The sequence below is a fragment of the Pseudophryne corroboree genome, chromosome 5, assembly GCF_028390025.1.
Source record: "Pseudophryne corroboree isolate aPseCor3 chromosome 5, aPseCor3.hap2, whole genome shotgun sequence".
Lineage (NCBI taxonomy): Eukaryota > Metazoa > Chordata > Amphibia > Anura > Myobatrachidae > Pseudophryne > Pseudophryne corroboree.
In genome coordinates, this window is record NC_086448.1 from 108,181,582 (window position 1) to 108,201,952 (window position 20,371).

At 48.7% G+C, this 20,371-nt stretch overlaps 1 protein-coding gene and 1 long non-coding RNA gene across 2 annotated transcripts in view; one reads left to right on the forward strand and one right to left on the reverse strand.

Moving 5' to 3' along the window:
- Nucleotides 1-20,371, forward strand: part of MALRD1 (MAM and LDL receptor class A domain containing 1) — a 1,363,691-nt gene that overhangs the window by 949,821 nt on the left and 393,499 nt on the right. The gene's annotated exons all lie outside the window — the stretch shown is intronic.
- On the reverse strand, nt 4,109-5,489 carry LOC134928824 (uncharacterized). Its single transcript, XR_010178039.1, has 2 exons — nt 4,792-5,489; nt 4,109-4,307 (listed from the first exon to the last, which is right to left on the reverse strand). It is a non-coding gene; the product is annotated as an uncharacterized LOC134928824 (long non-coding RNA).

The following is a 20,371-nucleotide window of genomic DNA, read 5'->3' on the forward strand; positions in this document are numbered from 1 at the left end:
GGATACGTACCGTTGGCCCCACAGTTTTAGGGGGCCCCCCGGCTGGAGTATCTCTGTCCCAGCTCAGAAGCTCCCCCCGTCCTGCCAGCAACAGCGGCAGCATTGTGCTACAGTCAGCACACGCTGCTGCATATTGGCAGGTCTGTGGTGTTGCAGGGAGGCAGCAGTCTCAATGCTTTCTTCTCCCTGTGCGGGTGTGTAGGGGGAGCGACCACCTCCTCTGGATTTACCTCTAGCTGAGGGGCCAAAATCCCATAAAAAAATAAAAATAAAAATCGGAATTTGCATAAGGGGGCGTGGCCGCGCGGGGCGCGATTAGGCCACGCCCCCAACCGACAGCAGGCACAGCAATGAGATAGGGCTCCCCTGTCTCAAGTGCCCTGTGCCCCCCGGACTCATAATCAGCCCCTGGGGGCATGCCAGCAGCTCACAGAGCGCTGGGCAAGCCCCCTCACTGACGAAAACGGGGGCCCTCCCGTGAAGCCACGCACCCTTTTCGCCGAGTGTGTTTCCCTCCTTCTGCCTGGAGAAAGCTCCTGCAGAAAGCTGGGAGGTATGCACCCCTGCCTGTGACATGCCCAATGCCCATGCTATCTGCTTCTGCTCCTAGTCTCCTGTAGATTTGGCCAGATCTCTGTGACTCATTTGAATAACTCCGCCCACTGTTGTGACTCCGCCCAGCGTTAGCAAATGAATCACAAGGTCACAGAATAGGGCTATTATATAGGAGATGTGGAGAGCAATGTGATTGTTTTTTCTGTGTAGGCCAATGTATTTGTGGAATTTTTTTTTACTGTGAGGGCCAATGTGTGTTTTTTTTTTTTTTTTTCTGTGGAGAACGGATGGCGTGCCTTGGGAATATTAAAATATTGTTCTGTGTGCCGCGAGTAAAGAAAGGTTGATAATCACTGATATAGAGAGACGGGGACCCACGTGCAGTCTGATATTGAGGGACGGGGACCCATGCACAGTGTGATATTGAGGGATGTGGACCTGTATGCTGTATGATATTGAGGGATGGGGACCCGTACACGCTGTGATAACGAGGGACGGCTACCTGTGTGGAATATGATATTGAGGGATATGGACCTGCGCACGGTGTAAAATAGAGTTACGGGCACCAGCAAACTGTTTAATATACAGGTTTATGGACCTGCTTGCGTGTAATAACGAGAGATGGAGACCTGCGTGTGGTGTAATATAGAGGTATGGGGACCTGCAGGTGGTGTAATATAGAGGGATAGGGACCAGCGTGTGGTTTAATATACTATGAATATACAGTATGAGCGAGTTAAAAGAAAAGATATAGGAGTGAAGAAGCAAAAAATAAAAAGAGAAGTGGAGATACTAAAGGATGAAGAGTTAAGAAGCGGGATGTGCTGCTGTCAGTGAGGCAGGGATGTGCCGCTGTCAGTGAGGCAGGGATGTGCCGCTGTCAGTGAGGCAGGGATGTGTTCCTGTCACTGAGGCGGGGACGTGTTGCTGTCAGTGAGGCGGGGACGTGTTGCTGTCTGTAAGGCGGGGATGTGCCGCTGTCAGTGAGGCGGGGATGTGCCGCTGTCAGTGAGGCAGGGATGTGCTGCTGTCAGTGAGGCAGAGATATGCTCCTGCCAGTGAGGAGGTAATATTTCTGTGGATCATATTATAATAATAATAATTATTATACTATACACTTTGGATTTTGTGTCTCCATAGGTGGTATTACGTGATTATAATTGTGGTAAATACTATTGGCCCTCATTCCGAGTTGATCGGTCGCAAGGCGAATTTAGCAGAGTTACACACGCTAAGCCGCCGCCTACTGGGAGTGAATCTTAGCTTCTTAAAATTGCGACCGATGTATGCGCAATATTGCGATTACTAACTACTTAGCAGTTTCAGAGTAGCTTCAGACTTACTCTGCCTGTGCGATCAGTTCAGTGCTTGTCGTTCCTGGTTGACGTCACAAACACACCCAGCGTTCGCCCAGGCACTCCCACCGTTTCTCCGGCCACTCCTGCGTTTTTTCCGGAAACTGTAGCGTTTTCAGCCACACGCCCCTGAAACGCCGTGTTTCCGCCCAGTAACACCTATTTCCTGTCAATCACATTACGATCGCCGGAGCGAAGAAAAAGCCGTGAGTAAAAATACTTTCTTCATAGTAAAGTTACTTGGCGCAGTCGCAGTGCGAACTTTGCGCATGCGTACTAAGCGGATTTTCACTGCGATGCGATGAAAAATACCGAGCGAACAACTCGGAATGAGGGCCATTATGAGATTGTTCACCAAATGATGTGCCTGCTACAATGCCAGTTCAGGCTTTTTTATTCTTTAAAAGAAGCTTTTTTGCACTTTAATATATGTTTTTGTACTTGTTGTTATGTATTCAGTGGGTCCCGTGGCGTCACTTCCGGGATGGCAGAATGAGCATTCTGTCCACCCCATGGGGAAAGGTTTGTTGGTTTTGCCACTCGGAAGTGGAATCGCAACAATCCAGCGTATTTATGAAGTTGTTCAGGTGCAAGTGAGCACACTTATTTTAATTTTGGGGATATTTAAGCTATGTTTTTAAAGGGCATAGTATGGCAGACCCTTGAAGAAGGTGGTAGCACACCAAAACAGCTGTTGGGAGAGGATCTGGCTGTGTGCGTCTGCCATAGCCTATGCCAGGGGTGGTGAACCTTCGGCCCTCCAGCTGTTGTTGAACTACACATACCAGCATGACTTGCTACAGTTTTGCTATTTGGCCATGCTAAAACTGATGCAGGGCATGCTGGGATGTGTAGTTCAGCCACAGCTGGAGGACCGAAGGTTCCCCATCCCTGGCCTATGCCTTGATATTGATTCTCAGTTTGTATTGCTGATAAGTATACATTGAGAATGACTTGATGTATTTGCTTGCCCACAAGTAAATGATGTGAATACACTTGGATGCAGAATCTGGAGTGCTGGTCTCTGCTTGCTCATTGGCCATTCTTGGAGCTGAGGAAGTGACCTGTTTGTTCACTCATGACCCTGCACCCAATTATTTATAAGAAACCGGGTGCGGTTTATTCTCTATATCTATGGGTTGGGTATGATATACCAGTGGCCGGGATGCCGGCCATCAGTATACCATCAGCGGCATCTCATGCGCCAGTATGTCGGCAGTGTGGCGAGCGCAAAGAGTCCCTTGCGGGCTCGGTGGCTCACTGTGTCGCCACACATTCTATGCCCACTCTGTTGGTGTCGTGGACATCCACAAGTGGGATGGAATAGCCCCTTTTACCCGGCATTATCAGCAATCGGGATTTCGGCGTCGGTATCATGACTGCCGGCAAAGTAACTACATCCCATATATTTGTACATATACAGTATATAAATATTCATGTCCCTGTTGTAGTATTTATATAGCAAGCACCACTATGGCATGGTATACAGCATTATGGGCCTGATTCCGTATCTGACCAGTGGCGATATTGCATACAATAGAGAGATGTTTTCTGTTGGAGTTGCACGACAGATAAATCCTGATGGTGTTCGTACAGAGGTGTAATACAGATTAACACACACAAAGAAGTGCATAGAAAATGTGTTGGTCATTCCTGTTGTGTTACAGGGTGTTGGCTAATCAGATGCAGGTGTAGCGCAGTATGGGAATTTTGCAGGCTTGTTGCTGAAAGTGGCTTGGTGCAGAGACGCTGAATTGCTAGCATTGGAGACCATACTCAGATGGATGATCTGCACCTAGAAGAAGGTGCAACCGGTGGTGACAGCTTTGTAGTGGCAGACCCAACTGCAGCGAAAGATGCAAAGAAGACTCAGTTCCACCTGACCAGACCCCACCCCCTTTTAAGACCCCACCTCCATAAAGGCTGCTTCCAGAATTTTCCCAGGCTGGTTTTCCATCCCAATCCACCCCTGCCTACACCTCACTCATCAGTGAGCACTCAGGTACACTCACACTGACCCAGGTACACTTATACCTCACTTAGCACTCAGGTACACTCACACTGACCCAGGTACACTTATACCTCACTTAGCACTCAGGTACACTCACACTGACCCAGGTACACTTACACCTCACTTAGCACTCACTCAGGTACCCAGATAATACCTCTCATTTTACATTTGAAATCATTTTAGTAAACCATTGTTATTTATTTTGTTTTTGTGAAAGGCTGAGACAAAGGAAGACCTCATATCTTACACCTTGTCCTTTTCAAATGGTTGTTAGAAAGTCTGTTTATAGTCCCTTTCACAAATGATGTTCTGCTGTAGACTCCGCATTCTCAGTTCACCACATTAGGAAGAATGGATTCCTGGTGATGTTGCTGTATGATGGCACACTGTGGGTAGAGTAAAAGATACAATGAATATAAGGGTGGTTAAAAGGTGAAGGTAGAAAAGGTGTTACTAACTGACAAACAAGGTAAAAGAAAAAAATGATGGTAATATTACACAGAAGGTAAAACAGCTAAAATGTGACATGGTGCAGGTAGAAAAAAGGTGGTAGTATTAGAGAAAAGATAATACATATGGAAATGGAAATTACTATAATACAGCAGCCTAGTGTGTCCCTATAAGAGCCCTGTACAGCAGTCTCCCAGCTGGTGATATCGCTCTACCTCTACACTCTCCTGTGGGAAATTTACTAAGAATCGATTTGGGTGACATTACAAATCGCCCTTAAGCGCAGATTTTCGCTCATAATCGCTGGAACAAAAGTCACACATTTACTAAATGTCAGCTAGGGCACAGGAGACTGCTATCAGGAGGAGACAGAGGTAAAGGCAGCTGAAGAACAGAATGTCAATAAGAGCAATACCTTACCGTGACAGTCCAGAGAGTTGTCTGGAACTGGAACTCAAGATTGCAGAGGTAACAGCAGAGAAGTGTAGGATATCTCTTTGTATCTCCCAGTAGGTCCAGGAGAGGATCAATGTTGCACAGGGATGTATAATGTGCAGTAGCCTCCACAAACAGCAGCTGGGATCACCCAGCGATGGAGAGCAGGAGGCTAGATGACTGCAGGAGGCCCAAGCAGAGTGGCAGGGAGAAACACAGAGTAGTGAAATTCCAGCCTAAAGATTCCCAAGGTGTCAGAAGGGCTCAGGAAAGGTGAAAGTATTCCCGCGCACTTCTGTGACTGGCACATCTCTCCCGCCAGACTATTCACCTGCAGGTTCAGGTGTTTCAGGGTGCCCAGCTTCAATATCGATGTCATTTGAACCCTTGTAAAAAGCAGACTTTGATCTATATCGTCTATAAAGCAGAAAAATGCCCAGAGCTATGCCAGTGAACGCGATAGTGATGATGGCAATCGCTGCACAGACAGTCATCAGAAAATTGGTGTTCTCTGTCTTCAGGTTTTCTTTCAGCTCATCAAAATAGTATTTGATGTCACTTTCTCCTGGTGGTCCTTCTGGCAGTGTTTCTGCTATGCTTTCTGATGTTGGATTAAACTCTTCATAATAAATCATCGCTTCTCCATTTTCTTGGGCCAAGTGACTTTCAGTTGTTTGAATTGAAGCACCTATGTCACCTGTAATCAATAGAATTATCAAGAACATTTTCTTTAACGACAGCATCTGGAAGACACGTCTTAATCCACCGACAACTACCTTTGTCTCAAAGCTTTGACCTTCTTCCCAGAATGCATAGCGCCGCCTCCTATATCACTCCGCCTCCCTGCACAGGATCTCAGTTTTGTAGTTGGTGCTGCAGTAGCTCTAGGCAGGCCTAAGAAGAGCTTTTTTTCTGAGGAAAAAAGTGAAGACTTCAAGGGCAGCAGTAGTGTTACATGTCAGTGGACATTCACGGCTGCAGCTCCGGCTCTCCCCAGCGGCGCTGTACACTCCCGAGCCCTGGTTGCCGGGTAACTACAGCAGGAGGGTCCGGTTTTCTTCTTGTCAGGCACATACGACGGGAGCTCTCACCGGGATCGCGTGGCCGCGCTTCGGGAGGTGGTAAGTGGGTCTTTATCGCGATCCGGCGCGGTCAGTGGGAGGCGGGCCCGCGCGCGCTGGACACTGTGGCAGTAAAGGCGATCCCACTAGATCACCAGGGCATGGGACAGGTCAGGTTTTCTCTATAAACCGTTTTATTATAGCCCGCAGTACCCGGTGGTTTTGCCAGTAGGGGGATAGAGCTTGGACCTAAAGCCCCTCCCCCAGCCCCAGGGCGCCATTTTCTGCAAATGTTCCCGCCCTGGAGCTGCATATCTGTCTCTCCCTCACTCCCTGTCAGTGTCTGCAGCGCCATTATCCCTCAGCTCACTGTTCCTGGGAAAGCTTGGGCAAATCCTCCTATGTAAAGCCGCATGGTTGTCAGTGCTTTGACTTTACAAGACACTTAAGTATTCTACCTGCCTTTTTTAGTCAGTGTTAGTTAAGAAAGAGTGCACTTAGTCAGGGTTTCCTAGTACAATTACCCTGTGATATACATCCAGTTCTTAAGGTCCGTACACACTTAACGATTATATGAGCGACGTCGCTCATTTTCCCCCTCCTTGAGCGACGTCACTCATTTTATCGTTAAGTGTGTATGTCGCCAGCGACGGACGATGCGCGGCCCCGCGGGTCGGCAAAGATCGTTGCTGTCGGTAGAGCATGCATGAAGGATGTGGACTGTCGTCCACGACCTTCATGCAGGGCTGACGGGGGTGTGACGTCACTGAGCGATATGAGCTGTCATATCGCTCAGTGTGCATAGTCGCCCGCCGGCCGGCCGGCCCGGGGAAACATTAGACGATGTCGCTCACAGAGCGACATCGTCTAATGTGTATGGGCCTTAACTGTGTACTGTTATATCTATTGTTATATAGCTGTGTAAGCTAGTCCAGTGCAGTATTATTTTTAGTAATAACATCTGCATTGTATAGACTGTTACTATTTGTGTGTGCATTTGATAGCTGAGTGGTGTCCATTTCGTGTGTTTCACTCAACCTGCTATCCCTATATTCTATAACCTGAGGGGGCTTGGTGCGTCAGGTTTTATCTAATATAGGATTTTCACAAAGATATACTGTATTACGTATTTTTCTCTGTGATTTAGTCACCATATCTCTCCTTTATCTCTGCTGGTGCTGACTGCACTGCGCAGGGGTTTGGGCTAGAGGTATTGTGCTGCTGACAAATTGTACCTGATACTGCAAGTTATATCATGTCTGCTTCTGAGGGTAACGGTTCTGGGGCTGAACACACTGCCGGTGTTGCTGAAGCCGCAGATACCTGTGAGGAGAATATAGCAGCTTTGGGCTCTGGTTCTGGGGCTCCTTGCCCCTCAGTGGGACGGTGGCAACGGGGGCAAATAATGACCCGCCGTGGGACGCTTTTTCCACGCTTCTGCATACGCTAGTTCATAAACTAACACCCCCTATGGGACCCCCAATGCCGGTACAACTGTTTGTGGTCCCTGCAGCTATCCCGCCGTGGGCGGACGATTTATCTGCTCAAATAAAGAAGTTGAACCAGTCCCTGACTACTAAAAAGTCTGACCGTCGCTCGCCTACGTCCAAGGGGTCCTCTAAGCGAGCGCTTGTCTCCTCACAATCCACTGCTGTCACTGACACCTCGTTGGATGAAGACGGCTCTTACACTGACCCCACAGGTTCTGACTCGGATATGGCTGATGGGGAGGGTGGTTCACATGTGGATGTTCCTGATCTTTTGGAGGCTATTAAGTTAATTTTACAGATTACGGATGATCCCGAGCCATCCGATCCTCCTAAGAAACCAGATAGGTTCAAGCGTCAGAAGGTGATTAAACAAGTTTTACCTCACTCTGACCACCTAATTGATATACGTGAGGAACCCTGGGAAAACTCGGGTACGAAGTTTGTGCCTCAAAAGAAGATGCTGGCTCGCTATCCCCTCGCGCTGGAGCTGTCTAAGAATTGGGAAACGCCTCCTCCAGTGGACTCACATGTGGCTAGGATGGTGGTTTCCTCAGCTCTACCGGTCACCACCGTCACGTCTCTAAAAGAGCCTACGGATAAACGTGTGGAGGAGGGTTGTCTGAAAGCGATTTACACCCTCATGGGTGCTGCACAAAGGCCCACTATTGCAGCTACTTGGGCTGCAGAGGCCATTGAAGCATGGGCCTTGGAGTTAGATGCTGAAATCTCCTCTGACCATGCTAGACAATGCTTGTCATATATTGTCACAGCTTCTCGTTATATTAAAGAGGCGGCTTCTGATGCCGGTATCCTGGCAGCCAAGGCCTCTTCTGCGTCAGTCCTGGCTCGCCGGATATTGTGGCTGAGATCCTGTTCTGTGGATCTGGACTCTAGAAAAACCCTGGAGGTACTCCCTTTTAAGGGAGATATTCTGTTTGGGGAGGATTTAAATAAGATTGTGGCTGCATTGGCTACTGCCAAAACTGCCTGTCTGCCAAGTACTGTTCCTTCTGTGTCGAATGCTAAAGGTACTTCCTTTCGCCCCTTTCGTCCTTCAGGTAAAGCAAAAGGTCAGGCGTACAACAAGCAGGCCCGCACTTCCAAACCTGGTAAGCCTAAGCCCAAAAGAGCCTGGGCGGCCGGTCAGCCAGCTTCCAAGACAGATAAGCCTGCCGCATGACGGAGCAGGCCTCCCTCTGGGGAAGATCCCAGGGTGGGGGCCGGCTTCTAGGGTATACCCAGGAATGGTTGAAGACCACTTCAAATGCCTGGGTACGGGAAGTCGTCACTCGAGGTTACGCCATAGCCTTCAAAAACCGACCCCCTCATCGATTTTGCCAGACAGATGTCCCATTGGACAAGACAAAGGCAAACACTCTACATTCGGTGGTACAGACCCTCCTGGGTACAGGTGCCTCTTGCGCAGAGGGGCAGGGGGTACTATTCTCCGCTGTTTCTAGTCCCGAAACCGAATGGGTCCTCCCGGCCCATTCTCAACCTCAAGGCATTGAACAGGTTTGTGAAGGTTTCCAAGTTTCGGATTGAAACCCTACGCTCCATAGTTCTGGCCTTGGAACCTGGGGACTTCATGGTTTCCCTGGACATACAGGATGCTTACCTGCATATTCCTATAGCAGTGTCTCATCAGCAATACCTGAGATTTGCGATTGGCAACTGCCATTACCAGTTTCGGGCGTTACCTTTTGTTTTAACAACGGCTCCGCAAGTCTTTACAAAAGTCATGGTGGTGATGATGGTGGTACTCCACCGTCAAGGGGTCAGGATACTGCCGTATTTGAACGACTTGTTAATCCTGGCAAATTCCCCAGAACTTCTCCTGCGTCATCTAGATGTGACGGTCCGGTTTCTGCAAGCCCACGGGTGGCTCATCAACTGGAAGAAGTCATCCCTGATCACTGCTCAGAGCATGGTGCATCTGGGAGCACTATTGGACACTCACAACCAGCGGTTGTTCCTGTCTCAGGATTAAGTCCTGAAACTTCAGGACAGGATTCGTTGCTTCCTATCTCATCCGTAAGTGTCGATACATTCGGCAATGCAGTTGCTGGGCCTCATGGTGTCAGCATTCGACATGGTGGAGTACGCTCAATTTCACTCTAGCCCTCTCCAGAGGCTGATTCTAGCCAAATGGGGCGGCCTGCCTCACCGGATCAGGTCTCAAATGATCTCATTGACTCCGGAGGTCCGTCTGTCGCTGCTCTGGTGGCTCCGGGACCAACAACTGTGTAGGGGCCGTCCGTTCTGGATATCCGACTGGGTCCTGTTGACGACAGATGCCAGTCTAAGAGGTTGGGGCGCCGTGCTCGAGCAACACTCCCTTCAGGGGCGGTGGACCAAGGAGGAGTCCATCCTCTCAATCAATATTCTGGAGTTGCGGGCGGTCTACAGTGCCTTGAACCTAGCCAGTACAGTCTGACAACGCCACCACAGTGGCTTACATAAATCATCAAGGCGGCACTCGAAGCCGTCCTAGCAATGAAGGAAGTCTCACAGATTCTACAGTGGGCAGAACGCCATCTACCGGCCATATCGGCAATATTCATTCCAGGAGTCCTGAATTGGGAAGCGGACTTTCTCAGTCGTCAGGACATGCATGCCGGCGAGTTGGGCCTCCATCCAGAAGTGTTTCAACTCCTAGTGGAAAGGTGGGGCCTTCCAGACGTAGATCTGATGGCGTCTCTACACAATCACAAGGTTCCGGTCTTCGGAGAATGGACAAGGGATCCTCAAGCAGCATTCGTGGATGCGCTGGCGGTACCGTGGAGGTTTCGGCTGCCGTACGTGTTCCCTCCGGTGTCACTCCTGCCCAGGGTAATTCGGAAGTTCAAGCAAGAAAAAGGAATTCTGCTTCTCATAGCTCCAGCGTGGCCCAGACGGCACTGGTTCTCAGACCAGCAAGGCCTATCGTCAGAGCGTCCAATTCTACTTCCACAACGCCCAAACATCCTCGTTCAGGGCCCCTGTGTCTACCAGGACCTAGCCCGGCTGTCTTTGACGGCGTGGCTCTTGAAGCTTTCGTCTTAAGTGCTAAAGGGTTTTCAGAGGCGGTCATTCAAACTATGTTTCGGGCCCGGAAACCGGCTTCGGCTCAGATTTACTATAGGGTCTGGCATTCTTACTGTGTTTGGTGCGCATCTAATGATTATGACGCTTCCAAGTTTAGTATAGCCAAGTTGTTGGCTTTTCTTCAGCAGGGCCTGGACTTAGGCCTGCGTCTGGCCTCCCTCAAGGTTCAAATATCTGCCTTGTTGGTGTGGTTTCAGAGAAAAATTGCGACCTTACCTGATGTGCATACCTTTACTCAGGGCGTGTTGCGTATCCAACCTCCCTATGTCCCGCCTGTGGCTCCTTGGGACTTATCGGTGGTTTTGGAGGCGTTACAAGAGTCTCCGTTTGAACCTCTTGGTTCAGCTGACCTTAAGTGGCTTTCCCTTAAGGTGGTGTTTCTGCTGGCTATTGCTTCAGCTAGAAGAGTGTCGGATTTGGGTGCCTTGTCCTGTAGTTCCCCATATCTGATATTTCACCGTGACCGGGCGGTTCTTAGGACTCGTCCCGGCTATCTGCCTAAGGTGGTTTCTTCGTTCCACCTTAATCAGGAGATTGTAGTTCCGGCACTTGTTTCTCCTGATCTGTCTCCCAAAGAGTGGTCTTTGGATGTGGTACGGGCTCTCCGTATCTATGTGAAGAGAACTGCTCCTCTTAGGAAATCTGATTCTCTTTTTGTTGCGTTTGGGTTTCACAAACGGGGCTGGCCTGCTCACAAGCAAACTCTGGCCAGATGGATTAGAATGGTGATTGCACATGCTTATGTGAAGGCTGGTCTCTCTGCTCCTGATCACATTAAGGCCCATTCTACTCGGTCTGTTGGACCTTCTTGGGCGGCCCAACATGGTGCGACCCTTGAACTATTGTGCAAGGCGGCTACGTGGTCCTCTGTGAACACGTTCATAAGGTTCTATGCCTTAGATACTGCCACTTCCCATGATGCTTCCTTTGGACGCCGGGTTCTTGTGCCCGCTACAGTGCGTCCCCTCCCATAAGGAACTGCTTTAGTACATCCCCATTGGCCATTCCTTGTGGAGCCCAGTGTACCCCGCAGCAGAAAACGAGTTTTATGGTAAGAACTTACCTTTGTTAAAACTCTTTCTGCGAGGTACACTGGGTTCCACAAGGCGCCCACCCTGACGCACTTAGCTTCTTTGGGTTGGTATGGCATGTGCCGCTGACACGTCCCCTGTCGTGAGAATGCTGTGTTGTCGCTACTAACCGTTGTCGTCTCTTTTCCTGCTACTGCATTGGACTGGTTAACTAAAAACTGAATTCCTATGCAGAGAGGCGGGGTGATATAGGAGGCAGCGCTATGCATTCTGGGAAGAAGGTCAAAGGTTTGAGCCTGTTGGTGCCTCGGATCAAGATCCTACTCTACACCCCATTGTCCATTCCTTGTGGAGCCCAGTGTACCTCGCAGAAAGAGTTTTAACAAAGGTAAGTTCTTACCATAAAACTCGTTTTCAAAAGACTGAAACGGATACAGTCTATGACATCACCCTTTAGCCATAGCTCCATTATGATGTGTCGTGTGATGTCATAATGGATGCCAGGAAGTGGCTGGGACCTTATTAGACACAATTTGTGCAGGATAACAATTACATTTCCCTGTTGTGTATACAAATAACTGACAAAAATGAAATGATGTTATCACACTGGTGCTCTGACCCAGTGGACGGAGGTCTCAGTCTGACGCACTTTCAGTAGATGAACATAATAAACTAAATATCTTTTACATTTGCCAAGTGGTAATTAGCATGTAAGACAAAATCACTAGTTCACCAGACAAACCTCATATAAGTGTTCATGTTACGTGTTTCAGGTAACTCCCCTTCACCAGACAAAACTGAACAGCACTGAATTGCACATGGTCTCCATTGTATAGGGAAAACCAGCCTAGATCGTCTAATTCTGCGGATGGTAAATGTTTAGGGTATCGGTTTACTGGCCATTTTATTTATTTGTGTATATATATATACAGTGCCAGATTAAGGTCCACATGGGGCCTGGAGCTGAAATTTACAAAGGGCCTAATTGTGTGCTGCCACATAGGGTGCGGATAGTGATGTAGGGGGCATGATCAGTGGTGTGGGGGTGTGGCCCTCCTTCAGTCACCTTATTTGCCATCTCCACTTCTCTTATATCAACAGTGTAATGTGAAAGTTAGCAAACAAAAGGAAACCCCCTGTAAATAGCAATGCCCTTTATACACATAATAATGCCCACGATGGCAGTGCCCCTTATGCACATAATAATTCCCCATGGTAGCAGTGCCTCTTACACACATAATACATTTCCACAGTAGCAGTGCCACTTACATACATAATAACGTCCACAGTATCAGTGCCACTTATACCCATAATGCCCACAAGGTATCAGTGCCGCTTATACACATAATAATGCCCACACAGTATCAGTGTCGCTTATACACATAATAATGGCCATGGTAACAGTGCCTCTTATACCCATAATAATGCCAGCAGTATCAGTGCCACTTATACACATAAGAATGGTCACGGTATCAGTGCCTCTTATATACATAACAATGCCGCTGTAGCAGTGCCGCTTATACCCATAATAAATGCTCATGCAAGCAGTGCTGCTTATTCCACATACAACTGACGCCCCGTTCCGACCCACTTTAACCCCTAACAAAAAAAGGTAAAAGGAATACCTAGTGAGCACAATAACAAATGTATTAAAAATTAATATTATGCACACATAATAACAATATATCATTAAAAATATATTAAATGAACAATGAAACAAGACTCCTTTTATCTTCAAATAATTAAGGTTACCCAATAAGGGTTTATGGACAGAAATCCTTAATCGATAGTATCCAATCCTAAAAATGTGCCATATAGAATTTTAGTTTCAATAGTTGTATTCCGTTAAAGTTAGTTGTACTTATTTATTGCAGCAATGTCGGTCTCTGGAGGGAGGGCGTCTGACTGTACGGCTCAAAAAGAGCACGGCGCTATGCTCCACCTCCTAAATGTTACACTTATCCCCACCGCATCGTGGGTAAAATAAGATTTTACTCACCGGTAAATCTATTTCTCGTAGTCCGTAGTGGATGCTGGGGACTCCGTAAGGACCATGGGGAATAGACGGGCTCCGCAGGAGACTGGGCACTTTAAAGAAAGATTTAGTACTACCTGGTGTGCACTGGCTCCTCCCTCTATGCCCCTCCTCCAGACCTCAGTTAAGGAAACTGTGCCCGGAAGAGCTGACATTACAAGGAAAGGATTTTTGGAATCCAGGGTAAGACTCATACCAGCCACACCAATCACACCGTATAACTTGTGATAACATACCCAGTTAACAGCATGAACAACAAACGAGCATCACTCAACGGATGCCACATAACATAACCCTTTAGTAAGCAATAACTATATACACGTATTGCAGAAAGTCCGCACTTGGGACGGGCGCCCAGCATCCACTACGGACTACGAGAAATAGATTTACCGGTGAGTAAAATCTTATTTTCTCTAACGTCCTAGTGGATGCTGGGGACTCCGTAAGGACCATGGGGATTATACCAAAGCTCCCAAACGGGCGGGAGAGTGCGGATGACTCTGCAGCACCGAATGGGCAAACACAAGGTCCTCCTCAGCCAGGGTATCAAACTTGTAGAACTTTGCAAATGTGTTTGAACCCGACAAAGTAGCAGCTCGGCAAAAGCTGTAATGCCGAGACCCCTCGGGCAGTCGCCCAAGAAGAGCCCACCTTCCTTACGGAATGGGCTTTCACTGATTTTGGATGCGGCAATCCAGCCGCAGAATGAGCCTGATGAATAGTGTTACAGATCCAGCGATCAATAGTTTGCTTTGAAGCAGGAGCACCCAACTTGTTGGATGCATACCGGATAAACAGCGAGTCAGTCTTCCTGACTCCAGCCGTTCTGGATACATAAATCTTCAAAGCCCGGACTACGTCCAGCAACTTGGAGTCCTCCAAGTCACGAGTTGCCGCAGGCACCACAATAGGTTGGTTCAAATGAAAAGATGATACCACCTTTGGCAGTAATTGCGGACGAGTCCGCAATTCTGCCCTGTCCATATGGAAAACCAGACAGGGGCTTTTACATGACAAAGCCGCCAATTCTGACACGCCTAGCCGAAGCTAAGGCTAACAGCATGACCACTTTCCACGTGAGATACTTTAGCTCCACGGTTTTAAGTGGCTCAAACCAGTGGGATTTCAGGAAACCCAACCCCACGTTAAGATCCCAAGGTGCCACTGGTGGCACAAAAAGGGAGCTGAATATGCAGCACTCCTTTAACAAACGTCTGAACTTCAGGCAGTGAAGCCAGTTCTTTTTTGAAAGAAAATGGATAGGGCCGAAATCTGGACCTTTATGGACCCTAATTTTAGGCCAATAGACACTCCTGACTGAAGGAAGTGCAGGAATCGACCAAGCTGGAATTCCTCCGTAGGGGCCTTCCTGGACTCACACCAAGCAACATATTTTCGCCATATACAGTGATAATGCTTTGCTGTCACGTCCTTCCTCACCTTTATCAGCGTAGGAATAACTTCATCTGGAATGCCTTTTTCCGCTAGGATCCGGCGTTCAACCGCCATGCCGTCAAACGCAGCCGCGGTAAGTCTTGGAACAACAGGGCCCTTGTTGCAACAGGTCCTGTCTGAGAGGCAGAGGCCATGGGCCCTCTGTGAGCATTTCTTGCAGGTCCGGGTACCAAGTCCTTCTTGGCCAATCCGGAACAATGGAGTATTGTTCTCACTCTTTTTCTTACGATTCTCAGCACCTTGGGTAAGAGAGGAAGAAGAGGAAACACATAAACCGACTGGAACATCCACGGTGTCACCAGTGCATCTACAGCTATCGCCTGAGAGTCTCTTGACCTGGCGCAATACCTCTGTAGCTTTTTGTTGAGATGGGATGCCATCATGTCCACCTGTGGCAGTTCCCACCGACCTACAATCTGCACGAAGACTTCTTGATGAAGTCCCCACTCTCCCTGGTGGAGGTCGTGCCTGCTGAGGAAGTCTGCTTCCCAGTTGTCCACTCCCGGAATGAATACTGCTGACAGTGCGCTTACATGATTCTCTGCCCAGCGAAGAATTCTGGTGGCTTCTACCATCGCCACCCTGCTCCTTGTACCGCCTTGGTGGTTTACATGAGCCACTGCGGTGATATTGTCTGACTGAATCAGAACCGGTTGGTCGCATAGCAGGGTCTCTGCTTGACTTAGGGCGTTGTATATGGCCCTTAGTTCCAGGATATTGATGTGACGGCAAGTCTCCTGACTTGACCACAGTCCTTGGAAATTTCTTCCCTGTGTGACTGCCCCCCACCCTCGGAAGCTTGCATCCGTGGTCACTAGGACCCAGTCCTGAATGCCAAAACTGAGACCTTCGAGAAGGTGAGCACTCTGCAGCTACCACAGGAGAGACACCCTGGCTCTGGGGGATAGGGTGATTAACCGATGCATCTGAAGATGTGATCCGGACCACTTGTCCAGTAAGTCCCATTGGAAGGCCCTCGTATGGAACCTGCCGAAAGGAATGGCCTCGTATGATGCCACCCTCCTGCCCAGGACTCCAGTGCAGTGATGCACTGACACCTGTTTTGGTTTTAGTAGATTCCTGACCAGTGTCACGAGCTCCTGAGCTCTCTCTATTGGGAGATAAACCCTTTTCTGGTCTGTGTTTAGGATCATGCCTAGGACAGGCAGATGAGCTGTAAGAACCCACTGCGACTTTGGAATATATATAATCCAGCCGTGTTGCATTACACTCCCAGAGAAAGTGATACGCTGTTCAGCAACTGCTCTCTTGATCTCGCTTTTATGAGGAGATTGTCCAAGTATGTGATAATAGTGACACCTTGCTTCCGCAGGAGCACCATCATTTCCGCCATTACCTTGGTGAATATTCTCCAGGCCGTGGAGAGACCAAACGGCAACGTCTGAAATTGGTAATGACAATCCCGTACCGCAATTCTGAGGTACGCCTGATGAGGTGGATAAATGGGGACATGAAGGTATGCATCCTTCATGTCCCAAGTCACCATAAAATCTCCCCCTTCCAGGCTTGCAATGACCTCTCTTAGCGATTCCATCTTGAACTTGAACCTATTCAGGTATATGTTCAGGGATTTTAAATTCAATATGGATCTGACCGAACCGTCTGGTTTCGGGACTACAACATGGTCGAATAATGACCTTGACCACCACCTGTTGAAGATACAATTTGTGAATTGCAGTTAACACTGTTCCCCTCTCGTGGAGGGAAGCCGGCAGGGCCGTCGGTGAGGGGGCATCTTCTCAAAGTCCAGCTTGTATCCCTGAGACACGATATCTATTGCCCAGGGATCTAACAGGGAGTGAACTCCCTTGTGGCTGAAACTTAAGAAGGCGTGCCCCCACCGTTCCTAGCTCCGCCTGTGGAGCCCCAGCGACATGCGGTGGATTTTTGTAGAGGCCGGGGAGGACTTCTGTTCCTGGGAACTAGCTGTGTTGTGCAGCTTCTTTTCTCTGCCCCCCGCCTCTGGCAAGAAAGGACGCACCTCGCACTTTCTTGTTTCTTTATTCGAAAGGCTGCATTTGATAATGCCGTGCTTTCCTAGGCTGTTCAGGAGTATAAGGCAAAATATCAGAATTACCAACTATAGCTGTGGAGACCAGGTCCTAGAACCCTTCACACAATCCTCAGCCTTCCATATGCCTCTTAAGTCGGCATTATCTGTCCATTGCATAATCTACAGGAAGACGTCAAGCAGAAATCGACATAGCTTTGACTCTAGGACCCAGTATACACGTCTCTTTGGGCATGTCTTATATATATACATATCTCTTAAGACAGCATCTTTAATATATATATATTTCTATATATACCTATACATATCTATATGTATACTAGGGTCTCAATCTCCGCTGATAAGGTACCTGTCCACGCTGCCACAGTGCTATAAACCCATGCCGACACAATCGCTGGTCTGAGTAGTGTACCAGAATGTGCACGCTATCTGCAGGATCCCTGAGAATAGCTAGGGCTACCTTCTGGGCAAACGTGACACCCTAGGGGAAGATTCCCATCACATCCTGGCCCTAGTGGGGAAAGGCTACTGCCTGAGAATACTTTGTGGGAAGCTGCAGTCTCTTGTCTGGAGATTCCCGCTCTTTTTCCTCATGAGAGGAGGGGAATTTACCTCAGCTTTCTTCCCCTTAAACATGTGTACCCTTGTGTCAGGGACAGATGAGTCATCAGTGATATGCAAATCATCTTTTATTACAATAATCATATATTGAATACTTTTCTGCCATTCTGGCTGTAACTTTGCATTATCATAGTCAACACTGGAGTCAAACTCCGTGTCGATATCAGTGTTTATTATTTTGGATAGTGAGCATTGTGAGACTCTGCAGGGCTCTGTGCCATAGGGACAGACATGGGTAGATTTCCTGTCTGTTCTCTAATCTTTTGTGCAATAAATTCACCTTAGCACTTACACATATCCAAACAGGTGTCGGCATTGTCGACGGAGACACCCTCTCACACACACATTCGCTCTATCTCCTCCTTAGGGGAGCCTTTTACCTCAGACATGTCGACACACACGTACCGACACACCACACACACAGGGGATGCTCTATTTGAAGACAGTTCCCCCACAAGGCCCTTTGGAGAGACAGAGAGAGAGTATGCCAGCACACACCCCAGCGCTATATGACCCAGGAATTACACAGTAACTTAGTGTTAACCCAGTAGCTGCTGTATATATTGTTTTTGCACCAAATTTATGTGCCCCCCCCCCCCTCTCTTTTTACCCTCTTCTACCGTGCAGGGGAGAGCCTGGGGAGCTTCTCTCAGCGGATCTGTGGAGAGAAAATGGCGCTGGTGAGTGCCGAGGAAGAAGGCCCCGCCCCCTCAGCGGCGGGCTTCTGTCCCGTTTCTGTGTCAAAATAATGGCGGGGGCTCGTACATATATACAGTGCCCAGCTGTATATATGTGTCTTTTTGCCAAGAGGTATTCTAATTGCTGCCCAGGGCGCCCCCCTGCGCCCTGCACCCCACAGTGACCGGAGTGTGTGGGTGTAATGTGGGAGCAATGGCGCACAGCTGCAGTGCTGTGCGCTACCTCATGTGAAGACAGGAGTCTTCTGCCGCCGATTTCGATGTCTTCTTGCTTCTGCCGGCTTCTGTCTTCTGGCTCTGCGAGGGGGACGGCGGCGCGGCTCCGGGAACGGACGACCAAGGTTAAGATCCTGTGTTCGAACCCTCTGGAGCTAATGGTGTCCAGTAGCCTAAGAAGTGCAACCTAGCCGCAGTTAGTAGGTTTGCTTCTCTCCCCTCAGTCCCACGTAGCAGAGAGTCTGTTGCCAGCAGAAGCTCTCTGAAAATAAAAAACCTAACAAAATACTTTCTTATTAGCAAGCTCAGGAGAGCTCACTAAAGGCACCCAGCTCTGGCTGGGCACAGATTCTAACTGGGGTCTGGAGGAGGGGCATAGAGGGAGGAGCCAGTGCACACCAGGTAGTACTAAATCTTTCTTTAGAGTGCCCAGTCTCCTGCGGAGCCCGTCTATTCCCCATGGTCCTTACGGAGTCCCCAGCATCCACTAGGACGTTAGAGAAAGTACTTTGGCAGCATTGCTAGCCTTCTCCATTCCCAATGTTGGTTAACAGCATCTTGGATATACAGTAACTTTGTACAGTAACCACAACCATGAAAGGTGGAGCATAGCGCTGGGACGTTACATACAGAGCCCCGGTGACCTCCTTTTGTCAGCGTAAAAGTTATTCCGTTACATCATTGCTGTGGGGATACGTTTAACATCTAGGAGGTGGAGCAGCATAGCGCCGTGCTCTTTTTTAGGTAAATATATGAACTGGCAATATGGGGGAGAACCGGTATCAGCGCACATTATGTACACTATACCACTTCTCCCCCATGTATGATGGCTGCGGTGCGGATATCTAAAAGATACAGTAGCAGGCCGATATGTGCGGGCAATGTATGAACGGTCAGCATCGCTGACCATTCCGACACCTGCAGCTGTCGATGCCCATACACTACAGCAGGGATGGAGCTGTCCCTGCCTGTGGTGGGTGCCGGCTCCGGACTGCGCTGGGGTTCTCTCGTCAGTAGTAAGATCCTGCCCATGCGCAGAGGAGCTGGCCAGGCAGGAGACACAGCACGTCAGCACTGAGCTGATGCGTTGTGCGATCAGGAGAACATTGACGGGGGGAAGCGCATCGGCAGACAAGATGTTAATACATCTTTGTTGATATCCCTTCCTGCTTTGCCTCGGTAATGAGGCAAAGCAGAAAGTCATATAGTGGCACGATGCGTGCGGCTATAATACATTTACCTATTTGAACCGTACAGTCAGACGCCCTCTCTCCAGAGACTAACATTGCTTGAATAAATAAGCACTAACTTTGGGCCTAATTCAGATCTGATTGCTCGCTAGCTATTTTTTGCAGCGCTGCGATCAGATAGTCGCCGCCCACAGGGGAGTGTATTTTCGCTTTGCAAGTGTGTGAACGCCTGTGCAGCCACCCTGTACAAAAACAGTTTGTGCAGTTTCTGAGTAGCTCAGAACTTACTCAGCCGCTGCGATCACTTTAGCCTGTCCGATCCCGGAATTGGCGTCAGACACCCGCCCTGCAAATGCTTGGACACGCCTGCGTTTTTCAAACCACTCCCTGAAAACTGTCAGTTGCCACCCACAAACGCTCCCTTCCTGTCAATCTCCTTGCGATCGGCCGTGAGAATGGATTCTTCGTTAAATCCATCGCTCAGCAATGATCCTCTTTTTACCCGTACGACACGCCTGCGCATTGCGGTGCATACGCATGCGCAGTTCTGACCTGATTGCTGTGCAGCGAAAAACGCTAGCGAGCGAACAGATCTGAATTAGGCCCTTTATCAGAATACAAATGTTGAAACAAAAATTCTATATGACAC